The 13,298-nt window shown below is 38.6% G+C and overlaps 1 long non-coding RNA gene across 1 annotated transcript; it reads left to right on the top strand.

The window, feature by feature from the left end:
• On the top strand, positions 929 to 12,037 carry LOC109823530. Its single transcript, XR_002242410.1, has 3 exons — positions 929 to 1,017; positions 1,129 to 1,156; positions 11,855 to 12,037. It is a non-coding gene; the product is annotated as an uncharacterized LOC109823530 (long non-coding RNA).

Below are 13,298 nucleotides of genomic sequence, written 5' to 3'. Positions count from 1 at the left end.
TCGTTATTCTGCAGTTTCGTTGCTTCACACGGTTCGTCGACTTACTTCATGCGCTCATCGATGTTAATTAAGCTTCTGTGACTCGGATAGTAACGTTCATTGTCTTCTCTCTGCTTCGAGTTACGTACGAGAGCCCGTAGGTAATTTTTGACTCATACATATGGCTCAACCCCTAGGTTCAATGCTTTTCTAATTGGTGTGAGTGGAACTACTATTAGACCTAGGGGTGCTAAATCGTATCCGTATCCGAGGAAATATCCGTAACCGTATCCGTTAGAATACAGATATAGTTACTCAAATCTATAACTGATAGGATATGGTTACAGAAATGGTTTTGTAGTGAAATATCCATATCCATATCTGAAATATCCGAATACATATTAGTCATACTCTTACGGTAGTTTCGATTCTTAGATTATGGATTTGTGGTTAATTTTGATGATCAAGATGTTAGTCATACTCTTACGGTAGTTTCGATTCTTAGATTATGGATTTGTGGTTAATTTTGATGATCAAGATGTCTAATCTTAACTTTTCAGTTATAATGAACATATTAACGAACTTTTTTGTATCACGTGAACTATATTTTTCTCAATACTATCTAGTTTTCTCATATTCGTTTTGTATCCACATGCATATCCGCTTATATATCCGCATGTATATCCGTAACTGTACCTGATTTTAGCGGATATGGTTATGAATTTTCCTTACCGAGGTATATCCGTGTCCATATCCATATCCGAGATGGATAAGCAGATATGGATATGATAAGCATCATATCTGAGCCCTATCCAGACCGAATGCACCCCTTAGACCTAAATATTGGATATCTTAGGTCTCGCTTGATGTAATGAAGTAATTTTTCTTTTTTTTAAACTTTTTTCCCCTCCTTTTATTTTTGTCTATTTCCTTATCTTTTTGTGTGTGGCTCAAAATGGATAAAGAAACAATCAGTTCTCATATTTAGACCACGGATGTGAAATTTTCCCCCTAGAATAATGATATCGAAAGAACATGGTGAGTAACATAGACCTTAGTTTTTCTTAATTTATCATTTTTTTCTATTTCAGCTCATTTGAGTCACTCGTGTGTATTTTTTGTTTGATGTTCTTGTCGGTAACCTGTAAGATTCAACCTGCAAGGGTGGAACTTTAAGGTATTTCTTCACAGAACTGTAAGAACTCGTTTATTTTACATATTTATGTATTTATTTTTTAGATTTTGCTCCTTTCTTTTTTCAAAACATTTTTCTACAATACTTAGGAGAACTCTGAATAGTAAATGGGAATACAAAGTCGTTCCTATCTTTAGTGTTGAGTTCCTAACTCTATGCTGTTATCATTGATAAGAATTTCCTCCAAAACAATCATTAATAAGAAAAACTGTAAGGATTGCATATCATCTTGTAAAAATGCGAAGTTATAATACAAAAATACAATTTAAGACTTCAGTCTTACGATCAATGTTAACAAGGGAAGAGTGTCCAAATAATAATAATTGAAAGTTTTTTCAAGGAACTACACCTAACTCAGGCCCTATTTCATGTTACCAAGTTTGATCACTCAAATTTTACAAAATCATCCTTATATACCATTCCATTATCATATACCAATATTTTTCCATCTAAAACTTTTTACATTGAACTTTTGCCCTATATAAGTTTAGTTTTGATTTGTTGAATGTTTGATATCAAAGTTAAATTTTATTGAATTTTGAGTATCAAAATTAAATTTTGTTAAACTTTGGAGTATCAAAATCAATCTTATTTGAGCTTTGGGTTATCAAAGTTAAATTTTGTTGACCTTTAGGTTAAAAAAAGAATAAAAACTTTGGGGGTTCTAAACTAAAAGTTAAATTTTGTTGAATTTTGAGATATCAAAGCTATATTTTGTTGAACTTTGGGCAAAAAAGAACTTCGGTATACCAAAGTGAAAATTGAAGTAGAATTTTTGATTTTTTTTTTTTTTTAACTATGATACCCAATGTTTAACAAATTATTTTTGAACTAATAGTTCAATAAATTTTAACTTTTATATCCAAAAGGCAATAAAATTAAGGGAAAATTATGTCGAGACCCCAAAAGTAGAAACTTTATGTGACGAGGCCATTTGTATTCTACCCCATGTGGATAAGCCCCAAATACACAGTATTTGTGACGAGGTCCTAAAGTATCGGATTCCAAAAAAAGCCCAATGGAAGTTACTAACTTTCCCCTTTGATGAGACTGAACTCAGTTACTGCGTCCCTCCCTATTTATTCCTAATTTCTCTATCATTAATCACATCTCTCTCTCTCTCTCTCTCTCTCTCTCCTCTCTCTCTCTCCTCTATCTCTTAACTTCTCCTTTTCTCTCACTTCCGCTATGGCCACTGAAAATGATCAGCCTCTGGGGAGGCCATGGAAGGCGAAGGCGAGGACGGTGGTCATGGAGTCGGAGATCGGGGACGTGATCAGGTCCAAGGGCTGGGCCGTCTGGGATGGGGCTGACTTCCACCAGACCTGCTACTACACCGAGTATAACAACAGGGGGCCTAACGGCGACCCTAGGCCCAGGGTCGAGTGGGTCAAAAAGTATGAGTCCATCAACAAGGAGGCGTCCCTCTTCTTGATCGAGAACTGACTGGGGGGCGTCACCTGGCCGAGGGACGCCGGGGCCAAGTTTATCAACGGCTTCGTCAAGAGCTAGTTAGTTTAATCAAATCGCTAGCTAGATTGTTAATTAAAAGATCGATTGGCTTGGACCCTCCGTGCATCAAGCACGTTGGGTTTTAATTTGTTACCTTGAATTTTTATTAATTGTTTTGTCATGGAAATTTTTTTAAAACATTTTATTTGTAATTGTTTCCGAAAATTATAAATGAAAAGTAAGGTGAATTCCTCTCCTCTTTTATCGTTGTTATTGTTATTTTATTATCAGTTCTTTCTTTAATTTGTTGTGGACGTGGCCGAAGCGCTGACTGGGACTAAGATCGCAAGGCAACAACATCAAACAATAATATAAAAGAGTTATGCGTGTTAGTTCTACTTCCAGCTAATGTTATTTCTAATATAAGCATTAGTTCTAGTGATATGTTAGTTCTAGTTGAGCCCCTGTTAGTTCTCGTGATTCTCGTGTTAGTTCTAGCTGATGTCATGTTAGTTTTAACTTTCAGCTAGTGTTATTTCTAATATAAGCGTTAGTTCTAGTGATGTGTTAGTTCTAGTTGAGCCCCTGTTAGATCTAGTGACTTTCGTGTTAGTTCTAGCTGATTTCATATTAGTTCTACTTCCAACTAGTGTTATTTCTAAACTAAGCATTAGTTCTAGTGGTCTGTTAGTTCTAGTTGAGCCCTTGTTAGTTTTGGTGGTTCTCGTGTTAGTTCTAGCTGATTTCATTCTAGTTTTACTTCCAACTAGTGTTATTTCTAATATAAGCATTAGTTCTAGTGGTATGTTAGTTCTAATTGAGCCACTGTTAGTTGTAGTGGTTCTCGTATTAGTTCTAACTAATGTCATGTTAGTTCTAACTTTCAGCTAGCGTTATTTCTACTATAAGCATTAGTTCTAGTGGTATGTTAGTTCTAGTTGAGTCCATGTTAGTTCTATCGGTTCATATGTGTAAAACCCCGTAAATTAGAATATTTTGTGATAAATAATAATAATGTTATATGATGATAAATATCATATTTTGATATTTGAGTATGTTGGAAATTGATTTGAGATCAATTCAATGTATATATGTGAATATACGAATGCAAATGCAAATACGGTGAAATGATTAGTTTAAGTTTTGTTTACATTTTACACACTGATAACGTTAAAATCTGGTAAAATTCAAAAGATAAAAGTTGTAGGTCTCTTCGACAGCTTTCCAACAAATCTTAAATCACCCAATTCCAAGGTCGGATAAGAAAGTTACAGCTGATACACTAAATAGATCACGCGCAAAAATTGATTTTCCATGAACAATACCCCGACACTGTTGGCAGATACACTGTAGCCACGAAACATATTAGGAGACACTGTAGTGGATATTACTGTAGCTGTGAACGGAATTTACTGTAGCTACTGTAGATTTATTTTTACGGTTTCTGCGTTCGGCTCTTTTTCCGGAATTTCTGGGCGTGATCGGCTTTGAGCGGCGGTGCAGTGTCAACATCTTCTCTTTACCTGATTTCAGGGATTGATTTGTACTATTAAAAAATAAAACAAATGATAATTTTTCTCTCTTCATCTTCATTTCTCAAAAAGAGAGAGGAGAACCTGAGAGCTGGGGGACTCTGATTTCAGAGATCCCTTTAAAGAAAAATAAAACAAAAATAAAAACATCTCTCGAATTCCTATACCAATTTCCAAACTTCACAATCCAGTCTCTCCCTCCTCCCAAAATTTTTGAAAGCCTCTGAGACGTTCCTATGAAGTGTTGTGGAAGAAGAACATGAAATTGTTTCCTGTGGCGTTTGTGAAGAGGAAGCAGGGAATTGGCATTTCAGCGAATGAGGATCGCAAACAAACATTCGTTTGGATTTTCAGCAGCACCCTAAGGCAAGATTACCCTCATCCAAACCTTCCCCATAACTTAGTTAAATTTATGACAAGTTAAAATGTGATTTTATCATGCTTAAGCCTACTTGTTGTGCTAAAATAAATTAGACTTTTGAGGATAATTTTTAATCCACTGTTAGAATTGAAAATATTGTTTCATTACTGTTGGAATTAATTTGGTGATTTTGATCATTAGAGTAATATATATAAATATATATATATTCATTGTTAATTTATTAGTCATGTTAATAGAACTTTTCTTAACCTATACCAACACTTGTACAAGTGATCCAGACTTCAATGGCCTACGAGTCTCTAAATTGTTATGAATAGTTTTGTTCGTAAATCAGGATGTGCTACCTTAATTTGTTACTAAACTGCGTGTCCAACAACCCAGCTTTGAAAACTGATTCGTTAGGATATTGTTTATACTTTGTAGCAAATGAATGTAGTACACTGTCAATACTTTGAGAAATAAACCTTCAAATTTATATTAGCTGCTCTAAGTGATGGGCCCTCTATCTTTGCTGTTGATAATAGTGTATTGTAGTGGGTTTTAGTCCCACATTGCTTGGGAGAACAAACCTCACACTCCTCTACTTGTATAAATATATGTGCACACTCAATATTCAATTCAAGGGAAATTTACCCAAGATTCTCTCTCTCTCTCTTACTTTAACATGGTATCAGAGCTAGGGCTATTTCCCTTTCAATAAAATTTTTAACGCTTTTGCGTTCTTTTGCCAAATCTTGGCCTTATTGCTTTGCAGCCGTTTAATGTTTTATTTTTTTTATTTTTATTTTTAATTATTTGGCGTTCATCTGCCAGATATTTTGGCCTTGTCGTTTTGCGGCCTCTTAACGCGTTTCGCGTTCTCGTTTAACCTTCGGGTTCTATTTTAAACCTTCGGGTTTCATTCTAACCTTCGGGTTCTATTTTAAACCTTCGGGTTTCATTCTAACCTTCGGGTTCTATTTTAAACCTTCGGGTTTCATTCTAACCTTCGGGTTCTATTTTAACGGCATTGTCGTTTCAAGACCGTCTCTCGGTCTCAAATTAACGGCATCGTCGTTTCAAGCCGTCTCTCGGCCTCAAACGAACGACATTAGTAACAGCATCTCGACATCTTAACGTCTCAAGATTGCTGTTATGGCTCCTTCAGAGAAGATTCCCAAACCACCTTTGCCCCTCAATGATCAAAGTGACTGGGCAGGGTGGTCCACCATTGTCACCAATGCCTTGCGTGGCGCTGGTTTGCTTGATCATCTCACCAGTACGGGACCAGTTCCACCGTCCATCAGCACTGTTGCTTCATCCAGTACTATTGCCTCTGGCAGTGGTGATGTCGATCTTCAGACTGCTCGTGCTCTCTATGTCAAGGAGAGTTCAGAGTGGCAATTGCAGGAATTTCGTGTTATGGATTATCTCACTCGCTGTGTTGGCTCTGGTCTCACTGTCGAGATTGGCTCGCTTCCCTCTGCTCAGGCCATGTGGACTCGTCTCACTGAGCGTTTCACTGAGTGCTCGGGTGCACGGGAGGCATATCTTCTGCAACGCATTTCTCTACAACGCAAAGGTAGTTCATCTCTGCAGTCCCATTTTGGACAAATGCAAGCTTTTTGGACAGAGTTACGCTCCATGCTTCCTGGACGTAATTCCACATATGAAGACTGGCTAGCCTGGTACGAACGGCATGAGGTGCATCAATTGTTTCAGTCCCTTCCTGAATATTCAACTATGGCTGATCAACTACTTCACCAGCCTCAATTTCCGACTTTGGCCTCAGTTATGGGAGCTCTCACTGCTTATGAGACCCGGCAGCAGACAGCACGACTCAATTTGTCAACAGACACTCCTACCTCTTCACTCGAGACTGTTTTGTCTGTACCTGTCACTGCTCCTGTTATGAATTATACTTCTCCACAGGCTCCCTCTCCACAGGCTCGATCTAAGCTCTCTTGCAAATATTGTAAGAAGGAAGGACACCGCATTGAGACATGCTTCAAGCTTCATCCTGAGTTACGTTCCTCAGGTACTGGACGTGGTCGGCGACCCCCTCAGTCTCAACCCTCTCGTACACCAGGATTGTTGGCCAATGCTATACCTTCTACTACTTCAGACTCTACTATTCAAGCTATTGAAAGTCTTCGCCGTCAACTTGATGCTTTTCAACATATCACCTCTACATCCGCCGCACAACTCTCTGGTATGCATTTTGCTGGTTCTTCAGCTAATCCTTCAGTCTCTGGTATGAATGATCTCTGGATTTTTGACTCTGGTTGTTCCTTTCATATGACTTGTAATGCCTCACTTTTATCCTCTGTCTTTACTTCATCCTCTCTTCCTCCTATCTACACAGCTGCTGGACAACCATTGTCCATTACTCAGTATGGCTCTATTACCCCACAAAATGATCCATCTGGTCGTCTAACACTTGGTCCCGTCTATGTGGCTCCACAATTGTGCTTGAATTTAATTTCTATTAGCTCTTTATGCATGGCGGGCCTGTTTGTCTCATTTTCTTCTGATACTTGTATTGTGCAGGATCCACAGACGGGCAAGACGGTTGGGGCGGGTCGTAGGAGGCACAAACTGTATTTTCTGGAATATCTTCACCTTCCAGAGTCCATACGTCCACGTTCTCTTGTTGCTTCTCTTTGTTCGTCAAAACCCTCTACCTCGCTTCCTGCCAATTTATGGCATAGACGACTTGGTCATGTGTGTAATAAAAGGCTGGAGAGTCTTATTCAGTCTGGAGTACTTGGTCCTGTATCATCTAGTTCTAGTATTGAGTCATGTGCTGGTTGCAAATTGGCTAAATTCACTGCTTTACCATTTAAAATGAGTACATCTGTATCCACTTCCTTATTTGATTTAGTACATTCTGATATTTGGGGGCCAGCTCCTTTGCCTTCTTCATCTGGCTACTTATATTATGTTAGTTTTATCGACGATTTCTCTCGTTTTACATGGGTTTACCTACTTAAGAATCGCTCTGACGTACTTACTGCTTATCAAGCCTTCACTGCTATGATTTTCACTCAATGGCAATCTCGTATTAAAGTTTTTCGTTCTGATTGTGCCAAAGAGTACCTATCCTCTGCCATGCGCTCTATCATGTCCTCTCATGGGACTATCTTTCAACAGTCATGTCCCTACACTCATGAGCAAAATGGTGTTGCTGAACGCAAACATCGTCATATCCTCGATACTGCCCGATCAATGCTCATTTCTTACTCTGTTCCTCGTCGTTTCTGGGCTGAGGCTATTCTCACCGCGACTCATGCCATTAATATCACTCCATCTAGCTCTCTTTCCGGTGCTACTCCTTATAGTCGTGTTTATACTCATCCTCCCCGTTATGATCTAGTTCGCGTTTTTGGTTGTCGATGTTTTGTTTTTCTGCCATCTCACGAACGTGATAAATTGTCTCCCAGAGCAGTTTCTTGTGTTTATTTAGGAATTAGTTCAGAACATCGAGGTTATCGTTGTTATGATCCCGCAACTCGTCGAGTTCATATATCTCGTCATGTTCAGTTCGAAGAGGATTCTCCATATTATTCTACTTCTGATGACTTTAATTTCCTCCACTCTACCGATCATGCTTCCCCGTCCACTGCATCACCCACTTCTTCACCTCAATTTTCCTTTCGAGATCTCCCTGACATCTCTCCCTCTCCTTCTGTTGACTCTTCCTCACCTGAGTCTTCTCTTACACCATCTAATCCATATCCTGTGGACACAACTCTCACTCCAGAAAATACTGTTGATCTTCATGCACCTGCGCCAGCATCTCCCCCGCCTGAGGTTCCTCTTGCTCTTCGTCGAGGCAAACGCCCACATGTCATGCCTGCCCGGTATGCTTCTGTTACTTCTTATTCACCTATCTTTCATAACTTTCTTGCTGCCATTCATACTATTGTTGAGCCAAAGTCCTTCCAAGAGGCAGTTCAAATTCCAGAGTGGCGACAAGCTATGGCTGAGGAATTTCAAGCATTTCAGCAAACTCATACCTGGGATATTGTTCCCTGTCCTCCTGGGATCTCTCTTGTTGGCAGTAAATGGGTTTATAAGGTCAAGTTTCGTCCTGATGGCACCATTGAACGTCGAAAAGCTCGTTTAGTGGCTAGAGGTTTTACTCAGCAACAAGGTATTGATTATGAGGAGACCTTTGCTCCTGTTGCTCAGATGCCCACTGTGCGTACTCTCCTTGCGGTCGCTGCTGCTCATCGTTGGCCCTTATACCAGATGGATGTCAAAAATGCTTTTCTTCATGGCTCTTTATCAGAGACCGTATATATGCAACCGCCTCCAGGGTCAAATATTCCTCCGGGACATGTATGTCTCCTTCGTCGTGCTGTTTATGGTCTCAAACAGGCACCCCGCGCTTGGTTTGAGTGTTTTCGCGATGTTGTGCTCAAAGCGGGCTTTATAGAAAGTCATCAAGATGCTTCTCTGTTTGTTCGCACTACATCGCGTGGCAGGGTTTTATTACTCATCTATGTAGATGATATGATCATTACAGGTGATGATATGACAGGTATACAATACGCAAAATCTCAGTTGCAACAACAGTTCCACATGAAGGATCTTGGATCTCTTCGGTATTTCCTTGGTCTAGAAATTTCTCAAGGCCCGCGGGGTGTATTACTGTCTCAACAGAAGTATCTCTCAGATATTCTAAATCAAGCTGAGTTAACTGATAATACAACTGTCGATACTCCACTCCAGCAGAATGTCAAACTTTGCTCTACTGACGGTGAGCCTCTATCTGATCCTACCCGATATCGACATCTTGTTGGTCAGTTGGTCTATTTGTGCATCTCTCGACCAGATATCTCTCATGCTGTTGGTATTGTCAGTCAATTTGTTAGTGCCCCACGTTCTGTACACTATGCTGTCTTATTACGGATTCTTCGGTACCTCCGGGGTACTAGCACTCGCTCACTTTTGTTTCCTGCTACATCTAAGTTAGAGCTTTGTGCATATTCTGATGCTGATTGGGCTGGTGATCCAACTACCAGAAAGTCTACCACAGGTTATTGTATATTTCTTGGTGATTCCCTTATTTCCTGGCGAAGTAAGAAACAAGATGTTATTGCTCTTTCCAGTACTGAGGCAGAGTATCGTGCAATGTCCACAACAGCTAAAGAGATTATTCATCTTCGTCGCCTTCTCAGTGATTTCGGTATTTCTGTTACGACTCCTACTCCTCTCTACTGTGATAATAAGAGTGCCATCCAGATTGCTAATAATCCAGTATTTCATGAAAGGACCAAACATATTGAGATCGACGCTCATTTTGTCCGTCACCAAGTTATCAAGGACAAGACAATTCTACTTCCTCATGTTTCATCCGCTGACGAGCTTGCAGATTTCTTCACAAAGGCCTTACCTGTTCATCGGTTCCAGTTTCTTGTACGCAAACTCACTTTGTTTGATCCAACATGAGTTTGAAGGGGGCTGTTGATAATAGTGTATTGTAGTGGGTTTTAGTCCCACATTGCTTGGGAGAACAAACCTCACACTCCTCTACTTGTATAAATATATGTGCACACTCAATATTCAATTCAAGGGAAATTTACCCAAGATTCTCTCTCTCTCTCTTACTTTAACAAGATCAAAATCAATGAGTATAAGTATGAGTATATATATATAAACACATATGTATGAAATTAGCAAAACTGCAGAAAATCTTCTGCACATGTGTTATGTTTAACTGGATATTTGAGATAGTAAATGAACTCCAAATTGAACTAAACTAGTTTCAAATGAAAAATGTATGAATCTAGTTTCTAAAACAGAGAACAAATCTTAAAAAGAGTTTGCATACAGAAAGATATAGTCTTTTTATTAATAACACATGCTGCAGAGAAAACTGCTGCACATGTGTAGACTTCAACAGAAAACTGGGTATGGTAATGAATTCCAAATTGAACTACACTAGTACCAAATGAAAGATATGTGAATCTAGTTTCTAAAACAGAAAACAAATCTAAAAAAGAGTTTGTATAGAGAAAGATAGACTCTTTTTATTAATGACATGTCCTGCAGAAAACTGCTGCACGTGTATGCAACTTCAACTAAAAACTGGTATTGATATTGAACTTCAAACTGAACCAAAATAGTTCCAATTGAAATATGTGTGAATCTAGTTTTTAAAACAGGAAGTCATTCATAAAAAATAGTTTTCCTAGAGAAAGATATGTTCATTTTACTAACAGTAGCGCCAACCATTTTCCGGGCAGTTTGGCCCAGTTTCTTCTTTTCTAGAGATTGTTTGCGCCGTTTTGAGATGTGTTCGCGGAGTTTAAGCCGCTCGATTGCTACACTTACTGTCATGAATATGTAGTAATATATATGTGAGTATCCTTTGGTGATTATGATAAAATATGGTTACGATTACACTCTTGAGTTTCTGAGTTAGTTCGTGAACCGTAGATGAGACCGTGATGAAATTCACTCCACTACACGTATTTGTTTATCCGCACGAGCGTGCGAAGAGGTTGATGCACCTATGTTAGTTGTTTATCCGCACGAGCGTGCGAAGTGGTCGAAGTACCTGTGATAGTTGTCGATCCGCACGATATCGCGATGATATCTACTTGTCAATGAGCACCGCCCAATACCACTTGGGATGGGGCGTTGATATACCCTTCGTACAGGCCATTTAGTCGGGTCTTAGGATGCTTAATCTAGCAGTCCGTTCCGCACTAGGGTGCGATGAGGCTTGTGAGCCGTATTTCTAGGATGCCTATTTGGTAGTCCATTCCGCACTTAGGTTACGCACTGTAATGCGATGAGACTAATGAGCCGTGTACATTATTTAGGATACCAACATGGTAGTCCGTTCCGCATGATAATGCGATGAATCAGAACTTGCATGGAGTTGCATTGTGACGATTGTTGATAATCTAAGTTTTGGTGGACGCCAAAAGTGATTATGATACATTGTTGAGGTATTCGATTGAGATATCCGGTTATGCGAATATACGAGATACATATGCTGGTTTATGATGCTTTACTTTCCACTTATATTTGGATTGCTTAATTCGGGATTAATATTTAGTTATCTACAACTTGAGACATACGGTATATACATGAGGGTTTCCTTGTTTGGATTATTTCGCTCGACGTACTACGTCTCATGTTGTAGATTTCTAAGTATTAATACCATCAGATACGGGAAAATGGTTTAGGTAGACTATGCTTAATAGATAAAGCCTTCACTACATCTAGTAGCACTTCCCGGGGGTGGATGAAGGTAATCTTGCTAGCGCACTGACGCTCTTGTTGTTTTTTTTTCTTTTTTTTTACTTTAACTTTCAGGCGGATCAGAGCATCGGAGAGTCGCAAGGTGACAGAGTTTTTGCATAGTCGCCTTCGCGTATTTTTACTAGTATGGACTCTACAGTAGTCTTATGTTTCCCTTAAGTCATTTGAGTTTGTACTCATATTGTTAAGACATGTTGCCTTAGTACGATTTCTAGTTGATCCATGTTGAGACATGTCATGTTATTCTCATATTGTTAAGACATGTTGCCTTAGTACGATTTCTAGTTGATCCATGTTGAGACATGTCATGTTATTTCAGACTCCAGATGTAGTTGATCCATGTTGAGACATGTCATGTTATTTCAGACTCCAGATGTATATCAGTTATATTTCAGTTTAGTTTATTTGGGACATGATTTTATTACGAGATATTCCTTTCTACATCATGTCTATTGTATTTTTTCTATTATTTGCCTGTTTTGTACCTTCACTTCTACTTGATTCTACTAGAGGATATTACTGTGATTGGTAAAACATGTTGTTACACAGTGGAGGTGCATGGCAGGTTTGACATCTCTGGGTTCACCTTGGACTGCAGCCATGCGTGAAAACATGATCGTTACAATATGTTAGTTCTAAGTGATTTCATATTAGTTATACTTCCAGCTAGTGTTATTTCTAATATAAGCGTTAGTTCTAGTGATATGTTAGTTCTAGTTGAGCATTTGTTTGTTCTAGCGGTTCTTGTGTTAGTTCTATCTGATTTTATGTTAGTTTTACTTTCAACTAGTGTTATTTCTTATATAAGCGTTAGTTCTAGGGGTATGTTAGTTCTAGTTGAGCACATGTTAGTTCTAGTTGAGCCCCTGTTAGTTCTAGCAGTTCTTGTGTTAGTTCTATCTGATTTCATGTTAGTTCTACTTCCAGCTACTGTTATTTCTAATATAAGCGTTAGTTCTAGTGGTATGTTAGTTCTAGTTGAGCCCCTGTTAGTTCTAGCGGTTCTTGTGTTAGTTCTATCTGATTTCATATTAGTTCTACTTCCAGCTAGTGTTATTTCTAATATAAGCCTTAGTTATAGTGGTATGTTAGTTCTAGTTGAGCCCATGTTAGTTGTAGCGGTTCTCGTGTTAGTTTATTTTAGTTCTAACTTCCAGCTTGTGTTATTACTAATATAAACGTTAGTTCTAGTGGTCTGTTAGTTCTAGTTGAGACTCTGTTAGTTCTAGTGGCTCTCGTGTTAGTTCTATCTGATATCGTATTAGTTCTAAATTGCAGCTAGTGTTATTTTTAATATAAGCGTTAGTTCTAGTAGTATGTTAGTTCTAGTTAAGCTCCTATTAGTTCTAATATAAGCGTTAGTTCTAGTGAGTTATGTTAAACCTAACATGAATTAGAATGAGAACTAATATAAAATGAGTTAGAACTAACAAAGAGCCCAAGAGCTCCACCCAATGCCCAATCAAAGACCTTTAAATATATTATAGTTGCAGGGGTT

This window comes from Asparagus officinalis, chromosome 9, assembly GCF_001876935.1.
Source record: "Asparagus officinalis chromosome 9, Aspof.V1, whole genome shotgun sequence".
Taxonomy (NCBI): Eukaryota; Viridiplantae; Streptophyta; class Magnoliopsida; order Asparagales; family Asparagaceae; genus Asparagus; species Asparagus officinalis.
Note: the sequence above shows the minus strand (reverse complement) of the source record. Positions and strands in the feature narration are given on the sequence as shown.